This window comes from Loxodonta africana, chromosome 22 (assembly GCF_030014295.1).
Source record: "Loxodonta africana isolate mLoxAfr1 chromosome 22, mLoxAfr1.hap2, whole genome shotgun sequence".
NCBI classification, from domain to species: Eukaryota; Metazoa; Chordata; class Mammalia; order Proboscidea; family Elephantidae; genus Loxodonta; species Loxodonta africana.
The window spans coordinates 28043364-28057683 of record NC_087363.1 but is presented as its reverse complement, the minus strand read 5'-3'; positions in this window follow the sequence as shown (position 1 = coordinate 28057683).

Genomic DNA, 14320 nt, shown 5'->3' with positions numbered 1-14320 from the left:
GAGTGTGGGGGTGCTGACAATACTGGATGACACTGTCAGAGGGGGTGACACCAAAATGACTATAAGATTTTTGTGCAGAGTTTCAGCAGAAATGTATTATTTTTGATAAAAATATTCCTGTGGTTTTAACAACAAAAACATTTTTGTAAGCCCAGCTTTGTTGTTGTTAGGTGCCATCGAGTCAGCTCTGACTCATAGCAACCCTATGAACAACAGAACGAAACACTGTCCAGTCCCGCATCATCCTTAAGATCGTTGTTATGCTTGAGCCCATTGTTGCGGCCACTGTGTCAGCCCATCTCATTGAGGGTCTTCCTCTTTTCCTTGACCCTCTACTTTACCAAGCATGATGTCCTTCTCCAGGGAATGGGCTCTCCTGATAACATGTCTAAAATATGTGAGACGAAGTCTCGACATCCTTGTTTAAAGGAGCATTCTGGCTGTCCTTCTTCCAAGACAGATTTGTTTGTTCTTTTGGCGGTCCATGGTATATTCAACATTCTTTGCTGCCTTAGTCACCTAGTACTGCTGTAACAGAAATACCACAAGTGGATGGCTTTAACAAAAAGAAATTTATTCTCTCACAGTCTAGTAGGCTACCAAAACCAAAACCAAACCCCCTGCCGTCGAGTCGATTCCGACTCATAGCGACCCTATAGGACAGAGTAGAATTGCCCCATAGAGTTTCCAAGGAGTGCCTGGCGGATTTGAACTGCTGATCTCTTGGTTAGCAGCCATAGCACTTAACCACTACGCCACCAGGGTTTCCTCTAGTAGGCTATAAGTCTGAATTCAGGGTGTCAGCTCCAGGGGAAGGCTTTCTCTCTTGACTCTGGAGGAGAGTCCTTGTCACCAGTCTTCCCTAGTCTAGGAGCTTCTCAGGCACAGGGACCCCGGATCCAAAGGACGCTCTCTGCTTCTGGCCTGCTTTCTTGCTGGATAAATGTCCCCAACTCTCTGCTTGCTTCCCTTTCCTTTTTGCTCTTGTAAGATAAAAGGTGGTGCAGGCCACACCCCAGGGAAACACTTTTTACATTGGATCAGGGCTGTGACCTGAGTAAGGGTGTTGTATCTCTCCCTAACCCTCTTTAACATAATCTAATCTTGCCTCATTAACCACCGGCAAAGATTAGGATTTACAACATGTAGGAAAATTACATCAATCACAAAATGAAGGACAACTACACAATACCGAGTTGACATGTTTTGAGGGGACACAATTCAATCCATGACATTCACCAGCGCCATAACTCAAAGGCATCAATTCTTCATCCGTCTTCCTTATTCATTGTCCAGCTTTCACATGCATATGAGGTGACTGAAAAACGCCATGGCTTGGGTCAGGGGCACCTTAGTCCTTAAAGTGACATCTTTGCCTAGCTCACATATATCATTATAACTACAAGGCTAAAACTCTATGCTAATTTAGAGTCAGAGCTGTCATTATTGCCCGATTGCAATGACGCTTTGAATCACATGGTTTCATCTGCACAGCACTGTACACGAGCTTTTGTTTTCATTTCTGCCAGGGTTTTTATAGTTGCTGATTTTGTCAGATTTTCTGATATTTTAGCCACAATATTGTGGTGATTAGTATCCGTGAACCTGGTACTGGAGGAAGTTCATGGCGGGGGGTGGGGGGCAGTGACAGCGTGAATTACGGCACTGGGTGGTACCAACCCTAGTGACACCACTCAAGTTTGTTTAGATTCCTCTCCAGGCTTGTCAATTCAGTTAAGAAGCAGTGGTTCACCTCTCCTTCTGCCCAAGTCCCTTGAAGGCAGGGGCTGCACTAGGTCTCCTTCATCTCCCTGGAACTTAGTTCCTGGCATGAACATTCTGTCATTTGTCTTCGAGGGTCTTGATCAAAGGCCAGCCCTTTTGTACAGGTTGGTTGGTTCTGCTGGGGTGGGGCAATGTAAAACAATGAAAGTGGGTAATGTTCTCTCAGTGACCAAGGTTGGGTGAGTTTCCTAGAGGTTACAGCCCCTGGCTGGGACTGGCATGCTCTGAGGAACTGGCAGAACAGGAGGGGTGAAAGCAGGAAAAGCCAGAGGAACCAGGTACCCTGGATGACTTGGAACACCGATATCAGGAAAGAAAGCTCTTCTCAGGCACCTGGCTAGGAACAATTGAGGAAGGCTGCAGCGTGAACAGTAGCTCCTGGAGACTCGTGGAGGCGAGCCCCGAGGGTGAGTCTGCTCAGGTTGCTAATTTTCCAGGTTCCCTGGGGAGTTGTCAGAGCTGAACCAGGTAGGGCCCCAGAGGGAATGCCTGTGTTGTCTTTGCTTTGTACTGTAATGGGGTTGCTGGAAGCTGCTCACTGACAGCTGAAAGTGCTGCTAAAAATAGCGAGGCAGGCGCTAAGGCAGGAAAGTAGGGTGGGGAGTCAGTGGTACTGTTTGAGCCTGAAGATTGTAAGTGCAGTAACAACTGGCCAGGTGAGGGACGCTGACTTTGCTCCGAGGTCTGTGTACGTAAGAGCCAGTTGGTAGAGGCAGAAGGTGGCAGAAAGATTCATGAACTCATTCAGTCAAGTTGGTTGAGGGTCTTCTAGATACCATGTATCAGGAAGACAGCAGAGAAGAAAACAAAGTCCCAGTCCTCATGAAGTATTCCTTCTATTGGGGAGAAGCAAACAAACACATCAACCAGTAAAATACATAGTATCCCAGGAGTGCTAAGTGTTAAGGAGAATAATAACTGATGTGTGTTAAAAGGATCCTGGGGCTGCTGTATTGAGAGACTATAACGGGGTAAAGGTAGGGTGACCAACTCAACCCACTTTGCCTGTCCTAGTTTTAGTGCCTTGGGCACACCACTGGTCCCAGGCAAACTGGGATGATTGGTCACCTAGTAAAGGGGAAGCGGCAAAAATCCAGTGAGAGAGGCTGGAGGCTCAGACCGGGGTGGTAGAAGTGGGGTGGTGGGAAATGGTCTGATTCTAGACAAGATTAACTGACAGATGGTGGGTGTGAGAGAAAGAGGAATCAAGGGGAGTCCAAGGTTTTCAGTCCCAGTACCTGGCAGGATGGAGTTGTCATTTGCTGAGAGGGGATGATTGAGATAGAGGAAGAGGAGATGAGAGCAGTTTGGTTGGGATGTGTCCAGTTTGAGATGCTAGTTAGATTTCCTTGTGCTTGGAGAGGAGTTGTGGGAGGGCTGGGTAGATGGTTTTCCTTAGGATTCTAGCTTGCCCTATTCTGGAGCCCTGCATGGGACCTTAGACATGATCCAACACCCTTTCTCTATTAGCTGCAGAGATCAAGGCCAAGAAAGGGGAAAGGACTGGTTCAAAGCTGTTCCCCTTGCTTGTCCCTGTGGCGCTCAGTCCACCCAGGCTGGAGTCCAAAGGGTCAGTCCTAAGGCATTGCTTTGGTCAGTCCACTTTCTCAGACACTACCCAGGAGCAACTGAGAGCCTTGGCAAAGCACTCTCCTGGAATGGCTGGGCACCTCCAGAGGCCAGCAAGGAGGAGCACCAGTGCTTGGTGGCAGGAGACCAGAGTGAAATGCCTGGGAAGGAATCAGATGCAAACACTGTGACCTACAGTTGGAAGTTTGCTCTGGAACAAGCCCTGAGAGGAATGTGTCGGGAGAGGGCTGAGAGCAGCAGCCTTTCTTCAACCCTGGAGACAAATATTCCAGCTCCCCTCAGGGGACGCAGGGGACTGCCAGTGTGACTGGTGACTTGGGAATGATTGAAAGAATCTTCCACCCTTCTCACGCTTTCACTTTTAAATATATTTCCTTAGATACCCAAATGCCAGTGGGAACCACCCCCAACCCTGAGTTTTAGTTGTTAAAAAGATTCTTCCAAATGCCAACAAGCGGCCATCTAAAATACATTAATTGGTCTCAACCCACCTGGAGCAAAGGCAAAGGAAGAACACCAAGGTCACACAACAACTAAGAGCCCAAGAGACAGAAAGGGCCACATGAACCAGAGACCTACATTATCCTGAGACCAGAAGAACTAGTTGGTGCCCGGCCACAATCGATGTCTGTCCTGTCAGGGAGCACAACAGACAACTCCTGAGGGAGCGGGAGACCAATGGGATACAGACCCCAAATTCTCACTAAAAGACCACACCTAATGGTATGATTGCGACTAGAGGAATCCCAGAGACAATGCTCCCCAGAACTTCTGATGGCACAGGACAGGAACCATCCCCGAAGACAAATCATCAGGCATCAAAAGGACTGGTCAGTGGGGGGGAGAGAGATGCTGATGAAGAGTGAGCTAATTAAATCAGGTGGACACGGGAGAGTGTGTAGGCAACTCTTGACTGGAGGGGGGATGGGAAGATAGAGAGAGAGGGAAGATGGCAAAATTGGCACGAAACGAGAGACTGTAAGGGCTGACTCAATAGGGGGAGAGCAAGTGGGAGAAGGGAGTAAGATGTATGTAAACCTACATGTGACAGACTGATTGGAATGGTAAAAGTTCACTTGAAGCTTAATAAAAATTAAAAAAAAAAACAAGACTAAAGGGGCGCACCAGCCCTAGGGCAGGGACTGGAAGGTAGGAGGAAACAGGAAAGCTGGTAATAGGGAACCCAGGGTTGAGAAGGGAGAATGTTGACATGTCGTGGGGCTGTTAACCAGTGTCATACAACAGTGTATGTACTGTTTGATGAGAAACTAGTTTATTCTGTAAATCTTCATCTAAAATTAAATAAAAAGAAAAAAAGTCAAAAAAAAAAAAAAGATTCTTCCTCCTCCTCCCAGTGTACAAAGATGTTCCTTGCAGGATTACTTACAATAATGAAAAATTTCTAGCAGCAATAATACAACAGCTGAGTAGAATATGGTATAATAACCTGGTGGAATCTCTGTGTACTTTATTTTTACATAATACTGTCACAAAGGTCATGTGATGTAGGGATTTTCATCCCGTTTTATAGAAAAGGCAACTAAGCCTTAGAGAAGGTAAGTAACTACCCAAGTCTACGCAGCTGGTAAGTATCTGTTCATGAAATAATGGGTTGTTAAAAAAGCAAACAAACAAAACCCTGAGAACTTTGCCCAGGATGGAATGTGCCTAACGTCTCACCCAGATTTGGTTTAGATGATTCAGAAGAGGAGGTTTTGGACTTGGAGTTGATTTAAGATTTTGGGGATGATGTGATGGGGTGAATGTGTTTTGCATGTGACAAGAACATGAGTTTTGGGGTTCCAAAGGGTGGAATGTTATGGATTGAATTATGTCCCCCCCAAAATATGTGTTGTAAATCCTAACCTTTAGTACTTAAGAGCTAAGGCTGCTAACCAAAAAGTCGGTGGTTCAAATCCACCAGGTGTCCTTGGAAACCCTATGGGGCAGTTCTGCTCTGACCTATAGGGTCACTATAGGGTTGCTGTGAACTGCTTATGCCTGTATTTAAAATCCAGTTTGGGAATGGCTTGTCTTTGTTATGTTAATAAGACAGGGTTAGTGTAGGGTATGTCTTTTTTTTTTTTTTTTAATTGTACTTTCAGTGAAAGTTTACAAACCAAGTCAGTGTCTCATACAAAAACTTATATACACCTTCCTATATACTCCTAGTTGCTCTCCCTCTAAGACAGCACACTCCTTCCCTCCACTCTATTTCTGTGTGCATTTGGCCAGCTTCTGATACAGTGTGCCTTAAATCAATCTCTTTTAAGATATAAAAGAGAGATTAAACAAGCCAGAGAAGTAGAGATAGAGTAAGGTAGTTTCCAAGATACGTGGAGATCTCCAAGCAACCAGGAAACAGAAGCTGAAGAGAAAAGGACCTTCTTCCAGACCCATCAGAGAAGTCTTCCCCTAGAGCCAGTGCTCTGAATTCTGACTACTAGCCTCCTAAACTGTGAGAGGAGCCCTAGTGGTGCGGTGGTCAAGAGCTCGGCTGCCAGCCAAAAGGTCTGCAGTTCGAATCCACCAGCCACTCCTTGGAAACGCTATGGGGCAGTTCTACTCTGTCCTACAGGATCACTATGAGTCAGAATCAACTCGACAGCATCGGGTTTGGTTTTTTGGTTTAAACTGTGAGAAAATGAATTTCTGTTTGTATTTCTGTTATAGCAGCACTAGATGACTAAGACAGGCCCCAACTTGCCAGCTCCATTTCCACTCACCCGTAACTAAACAATGCTACATTTTTTCTACAGTTTCTTGTTGCAGAAAGCAGACAAGTTCTTCCATTGTGGGTTAGCACAGTAGAGAAACATTTCCCTAAAAGCCAGGTCAGGGTTGAAGGAACAGAACCCAGTGTTGTGTTGTATGGCCTGAGCCTCAGATTCCTCATCTGTAAAATGGGAATAATTAAACCTGCCTTGTGGAGCTATTTTGAAGAAGGCTGTGAGGGGAATCTGTGTACTTAACACAAAAACCAAAAAAACCAAGCCCATTGCTGTGGAGTGGATTCTGACTCACGGAGACCACGTGTGTGTCAGAGCAGAACTGTGCTCCAGAGGGTTTTCATGTTACAGAAGTAAAACGCCAGGCCTTTCTTCTGTGGTGCCACTGGATGGATTTGAACCGCCGACCTTTTGGTTAGTAGCTGAAAGTGAACTATTTGTGCCACCTAGGGACCATATATATTTAACACACCCATTGCCAACGAGTCAATCCCTACTCGCAGCGACCCTACAGGACAGAATAGAACTGCCTCATAGGGTTTAAACCCACCAGCTGCTCCTCGGGAGAAAAGACCTGGTGATCTGCTCCCATAAAGATTATAGCCTAGGAAGCCCTATGGGACAGTTCAACTGTGTCCTATAGGGTTCCTATTGGAATCAACTCAATGGCACACAACAATAATAATTAAAGGAGCCATGGTGGTGCAAACAGTTAAGCGCATACCAGCTAACTGAATGTTTGGCAGTTTGAACCCCCTTAGCTCTGCAAGAGAAAGACCTGGCGATGTCCTCCCGTGAAAATTATAGCCTAGGAAATTTATGGTGGCAGTTCCAGTCTATAACACATGGGGTTGCTTTGAGTGGAAATTGACTTGACGGCACCTAAAACAACTTTATTAACGAAAGCCCATAGCTTGCATTAGAGTTATGTTGTACACTCCTATGAGTTTTGACAAAAGCGCGATGTCATGTGTCCACCATTATAGTGTCATACAGAATAGCTTCACTGCCTAAAAATCCCCTGTGCTCCATCTGTTCGCCCCTCCCTCTGAGCCCCTGGCAACCACTGATCTTCTCGTTGTCTCTGTAGTTTTGTCTTTTCCATAATGTCATGTAATTAGAATTATGCAGCATGCAGTTTTTTCAGACTGGCGTCTTCCACTTTGCAGTACGCATTTAAGGTTCCTCTGTGTGTTTTCGTGGCTTGATAGCTCATCTCTTTTGATCACTGAGTAATACTCCCTTGTATGGATGTACCACAGTTTGTTTATCTGTTCAATTGTTGAAGGACGTCTTGGTTGCATCCAGTCTTTGGCAATTATGAATAAAGCTGCTGTAAGCATTCTTGAGCAGGTTTTTATATGGACGTACATTTTCACCTCATTTGGGTAAATACCTAGGCATGCGATTGCTGGATCCAATGGTAAGCCTATGTTTAACTTGGTGAGAAACTGCTACACTGACTTCCAAAGTGGCTGTACCGTTTTGCATCTCCACCAACAATGAGTGAAACTTTCTGTTGCTTGCCATCCTCGCCAGCATTTGGTGTTGTCAGTGGTTTGGATTTTAGCCATTCTAATTGCTGTGTCTGGAGCCCTGGTGGTACGGTGGTTAGGAGCTCAGCTGCTAACCAAAAGGTCAGCAGTTTGAGCCCACCAGCTGATCCTTGGCAACCCTATTGGGCAGTCCTACTCTGTCCTATAGGGTTGCTATGAGTTGGAATTGACTTGATGGCAATAGCTATGTAGTGTGGTATCTCATTTTAAAAAATTGAGGTAAAAAATATATAACAAAATATTTGCCATTTCAATGCTTTTTACTTGTAAAATTCCGTGACATTAATTCCATTCACCATGTTGCTCAACCATCATCACTATCTCTTTCCAAATTTTTCCATCACCCTTAACAGAAGCTCATGCTCCTTAAGCCACGACTCCTCCTTCTCCCCGCCTTCCCACCCCTGGTGGCCACCAATAAACACTGAGCTCTATACATTTGTCTACTCTAGGTATTTCACATAAGTGGGATTGTACAATATTTGTCCTTCTGTGTCTGACTTATTTCACTCAGCATAATGGTTTCAAAATTCATCCGTGATGTAGCATGTATGAGGGTTTCATTTCTCTATATGCCTGAATATTATTCCATTGTATGGATACACCACATTTAATTTATCTAGTCATCTGTGGGTAGACACTTGGGTTGCTTCCACCTTTTGGCTGTTGTGAATAGTGCTGTAGTGAACATTGGTGTACCAGTATCTGTTTGAGTCCCTAGTTTCAATCCTGTTGGGTATATACCTAAGAGCAGAATTGCTGGACCGTATTTAACTCTTTGAGGAGCCACAAGTCGTTTTTCCACAGTGGCTATACCATTTTATAATTTCACCAGCAGCGGCTCGGGGCTCCAATTTCTCCACATCCTCACCAACATTTGTTTTCCCTTTTTCTGGTAACTATTCTAGTGGGGGCGAAGTGGTATCTCACTGTGTCTTTAATTTTCATTTTCCTAATGACTAATGACATTAAGCATCGTTTCATGTGCTTACAGGCCATTTGTATATCCTCTCTGGTGAAATATCTATTCAAATCCTTTGTCCATTTTTTGATTGGATTGTTTGCCTTTTTGTTGTTAGGTTGTAAGTGTTCTTTATATAGTCTGGATATTAAACCCTTATGAGATATATGGTTCTCAAATATTTCCTCCCATTCTATAGGTTGTCTCTTCACTTTGTTGATAAAGTGCTTTGATGCACAAAAGTTTCTATTTTTTTTTTTTTTTAATATCAAGAGTGAATCCAGTTATTTGTTGGACAGACCATGATACAAACCACAGTCAAAACTGTGATTCCAGTTCGACAGTGCTTGAACATGATTAGAAGTTTAATTAATATCCTCAAATTGATATAAAGCTTTTAATTTTCATGAAGTCTGATTATTTTTTCTTGTTTGTGCTTTTCATGTCCTAGGAATCCATTGTCAAAAACTAGACCTGGAAGCACTACCCCTATATTTTGTTCTGAGTGTGATCGTTTTGGTTCTTACGTTTAGATCGTTGTCCATTTTGAGTTAATTTGCATGTGGGAATTCAATTGTCCCAGCATAATTTGTTGAAGAGGCTATTCTTTCCCCATTAAATGAGGTTCTTGCCCTTGTTAAATAATGAGATAGGTTTACTTGGGTGATTTTGGAAATAACTTTCAAGATATGTTATATAAGAAAGAAAAAAAGACTCAGAACTATCTCGAGAAATCTCCAATTTGTGTAAATAAATACATATTTGCTTAGGGCAGGGAAGACTGAAAAGATACTTAGACACTTCATAGTGATTACCTCTGGTGAGAGGGCCTGGGAGTCTGGAATGGGAAAGAGATTTATTTTTCGCAATGGGAATTTATTTTTATCCTGTTTGTGTCTCTTTGTGATTCCTAAATAAGGGGATTCCTGTCTCACGTCCATTCCGGAAAGTTCCAAACATCACTTCCTTGATGCCGCTGCTCCCCCTTTCTTGATTCTCTACTTCCAGAACTCCTATTAGATGTGTTTTGGACCTTCTCGTCCAAGCCTCCATGTCTCTAAACTGCTTTTTCATATTTATTTTCTATTTCTTTGGGCTGCATTATGAGTATTTGCTTCCAGTCTATTTTATAGTTCACTACATTTCTTTCAGTTATATCTATCTGTTTAACATGTCCATTGAGTTTTTTAATTTAAAGGGCCATATTTTTATGGGTTTTTCGTTCTTAAGTTTTTTTGTTTGTTTGTTTTTCAAATTGCTCTGCTCAGTCTTAATAGTGTCCAACTCCTTTTTTTTATCTTTTTGATTCCTTCTTTTACGTCCTTAGTAATTTTTTGACTTGGCTATTTCATATATTTTGTAGGTGGTATATTATTTTATAGTCTGTACATTATATTATCTGATTTCCTGGGGAATACTTGGGTAGTTTCTGCTGAAATCAGCAAAGGAAAAAAGGCACATGGGGCAAAATCTAGAGGGAACCAGGCACAAGCTTCCAAGCCCTCTCCAGTGGAATCAACACAAGATGTACTTAATTCCCCCAGCAGTGAGTTGTGACAATATGTGTAAAATGTTGTCCACCAGGGAAGTTCATTAGAGATTCAGTACCCATGGTTTATTGGTCACATAGGCACCCTCTGCCTTCCAGAAGGAAAGCAGGAGTTCAGAATAACCACAATGTTTGTACAAAAGTTTAGGTTCAGTGAGCCACTCATACCAGAAAATGGTGAGAATGCTCCCAAAATCCAAGTTCCCAGACACCAGCCAAGAGCCAACCTTGCAAACAGGCCTTTCTAAGGAGAGCAGTCTCAGGTCCGCTGTTAACTCCTTTTTTTTTTTTTTTTTTTGCACAGTCCACCCCCTTGGCCATTGACCAAGGCATCTTTACAGCAAAATTATTATTAGAAGGGCCAACCGGCAGTAACAATCTCAGTCATGCCCTTTAGGAAACCTGGACTCAGCCAGTTGAGACAAATCCCATTAGTCATAAAGGCCTATCCTCTAAAGCCAAGTAGCTCCTCCTTAAGTTTTTTTTTTTTTAATAATACTTTATTGTGTTTCAGTGAAAGTTTACAAGGAAGTTAGGTTCCTGTTTAACAGTTTCTACTCTAGCTGTTCACTGACATTAGTTATGTTTTTTATAATGTGTCAGCATTCTCATTAATTGCGTTCTGGTTGTTCTGTCTCTGGTACTCTCATTTCCTTGCCCGCCTGTCTTCTCATCTTTGCTTTAGAGTAATTGTTGACCTTTTGGTCTCTTTAAGGTGGCTTTTTTTTTTTCTTTCTTTAATTGAACTTTAGATGGAGGTTTACAGAACAAATTAGTTTCTCATCAAACAGTTAGTACACACATTATTTTATGACATTGGTTAACAACCCCATGACATGTCGACACTCTCCCTTCTCAACCTTGGGTTCCCTATTACCAGCCTTTCTGTTCCCTCCTACTTTCTAGTCCTTACCCCAGGGCTGGTGTGCCCCTTTAGTCTTGTTTTGTTCCATGGGCCTGTTCAGTCTTTGGCTGAAGTGTGAGCCTCAGGAGTGGCCTCATTATTGAGCTGAAAGGGTGTCCAGGGTCCATACTCTCAGGGTTTCTCCAGTCTCTGTCAGGCCAGGAAGTCTGGTCTTTCTTTTCGAGTTAGAATTTTGTTCTACATTTTTCTCCAGCTCCGTGTGGGACCCTCTATTGTGATCCCTGTCAGAGCAGTGAGTGGTGGTAGCCGGGCACCCTCTCATTGTACTGGACTCAGTCTGGTGGAGGCTGTGGTAGATGTGGTCCATTAGTTCTTTGGACTAATCTTTCCCTTATGTCTTTAGTTTTCTTCATTCTTCCTTGCTCCCAAAGGGGTGAGACAAGTGGAGTATCCTAGACGGCCACTCACAGGCTTTTAATACCCCAGACGCTACTTACCAAAGTAGAATGTAGACCATTTTCTTTATAAACTGTTATGCCAGTTGAGCTAGATGTTCCTAACACCATGGTCCCCACAGCCCTCAGCCCAGCAATTCAGTCCCTCAGAAATTTGGGTGTGTCTACAGAGCTACCATGGCCCTGCCGTGTACAGGCTGTGCTGGCTTCCCCGGTATTGTGTACTGTCTTACCCTTCACCAAAGTTACCGCTTGTCTATTGTCTATTAAGTGTTTTTCCATCCCAACCCCTCCCCTCCCTCATAACCATCAAAGATTGTTTCTTTTTGTATGTAAACCTTTTCATGAGTTTTTACAGTAGTGGTCTCGTACAATATTTGTCCTTTTGTGATTGACTTATTTCACTCAGCATAATGTCCTCCAGATGCATCCATGTTATGTGATGCTTCACAGATTCATCGTTGTTCGATAGCCTTCTTTAGCCGTTGCGTAATACTCCGCCGTGTGTAATTACCAGTTTGTTTATCCATTCATCTGCTGATGGGCATCTAGGTTGTTTCCATCTTTTTGCTATTGTGAACAATGCTTCAGTGAACATGGGTGCAGGTTTATCTATCTGTGTGACAGCTTTTATTTCTCTAGGATATATTCCTAGGAGTGGGGTTGCTGGATCACATGGTATTTCTATTTCTAGCTTTCTAAGGAAGCGCCATATCATTTTCCAAAATGATTGTATCATTTTGCATTCCCACCAGCAGTGCGTAAGAGTTCTGATCTCCTCACAGCCTCTGCAACATTTGTTATTTTCTGTTTTATTGATTCGTGCCAGTAATGCCAGGGCGAGATGGTATCTCATTGTGGTTTTGATTTCCATTTCTCCGATGGCTAGAGATCGTGAGCATTTCCTCATGTGTCTGTTGGCCACTTGAAGTGTCTGTTCATATCCTTTGCCCATTTTTTAATTGGATCATTTGTCTTTTTGTTGTAGAGGTGTTGGATTTTCTTGTAGATTTTAGAGATTAGACCTTTGTCTGATTTGTAATAGCCAATTTTTTTTTTTTTTTCCCAGTCTGTAGGTTCTCTTTTTACCCTTTTGGTGAAGTCTTTTGATGAGCATAAGTGTTTAATTTCTAGAAGATCCCAGTTATCTAGCTTATCCTCTGGAGCTTGTGTGTTGTTATTTGTATCCTGTTAGTGCCGTGTATTAGGGCCTCTAGCGTTGATCATATTTTTTCTTCTATGAACGTCATAGTTTTTGGCTTTATATTTAAGTCTTTGATTCATTTTGAGATAGTTTTTGTATATGGTGTGAGGTATGGGTTCTGTTTCATTTTTTTGCAGATGGACATCAAGTTTTGCCAGCACCATTTGTTAAAAAGACTGTCTTTTTCCCATTTGATGGACTTTGGGCCCTTGTCGAAGATCAGGTGACCATAGGTGGATGGATTTACATCTGGGTTCTCAATTCTGTTCCATTGGTCAGTGTATCTGTCATTGTACCAGTACCAGGCTGTTTTGATTACTATAGCTGTATAGTAGGTTCTGAGGTCAGGTAGTGTGACCTCCTGCTTTATTCTTCTTCTTCAGTAGTGCTTTACTTATCCAGGGCCTCTTCCCTTTCCATATAGAGTTAATGATAAGTTTTTCCATCTCTTTAAAGAATGTCGTTGGTATTTGGATCGGTATTGCATTATATTTGTAAATTGCTTTGGGTAGAATTGTCATTTTCACAATGTTGAGTCTACCTATCCATGAGCATGGTATGTTTTTCCATTTGTGTAGATATCTTTTGGTTTCTTGCAGTAGTGTTTTGTAGTTTTCTTTGTATAGGTCTTTTACATCCCTGGTTAGATTTATTCCCAAGTATTTTATTTTTTTAGGGGCTATTATAATGGTATTGTTTTCATCATTTTCTTTATTGGTGATAGGAATCCAACTAATTTTTGTATGTTGATCTTGTATCCTGCTACTCTCTGCTGAATCTTTTTATTAGTTCCAGTAGTTTTCTGGTGGATTCTTTTGGATTTTCTGAGTATAGTATCATATCATCCACAAATAGGGAGAGTTTAACTTCTTCATTATCAATTTTGATGCCTTTTATTTCTGTTTCTTGCCTTATTGCTCTAGCTAAGACTTCCAACACAATGTTAAATAGGAGTGGTGATAAAGGGCCTCCTTGTCTTGTTCCTGTTCTCAAGGGAAATGTTTTTAGCCTCTCTCCATTGAGAACAATGTTGACCATTGGTTTTTGCCCTTTATTATGTTGAGAAATTTTCCTTCTATACCTATTTTATTGAGAGTTTTTATCAGGACTGGGTGTTGGACTTTGTTGAATGCCTTTTCTGTGTCAATTGAGATGATCATGTGATTCTTTTCTTTCCTTCTATTTATGTGGTGGATTACCTTGATTGATTTTCTAATGTTGAACCATCCTTGTATACCTGGTATGAATCCTACTTGGTCGTGGTGTATTATTTTTTTGATATGATGCTGAATTCTATTGGCTAGAATTTTGTAGAGAATTTTTGCATCTATATTCATGAGAAATATTGGTCTGTAGTTCTTTTTTTTTTTTTTTTTTTTTTGCCTGGTTTTGGTATCAGGGTTATGCTGGCTTTCTAGAATGAATTCAGAAGTATCACTTCCTTTTCTATGTTCTGAAATAGTTTGAGTAGTACTGGTTTAAGCTCTTCTCTGAATGTTTGGTAGAATTTTCCAGTGAAGCCGTCCAGGCCAGGGCTTTTTTTGGTTGGGAGTTTTTTTTTTTTATTACCGTTTCAATCTCTTCTCTTATTATGGGTCTGTTCAGATTTTCAATGTTATTTTGTGT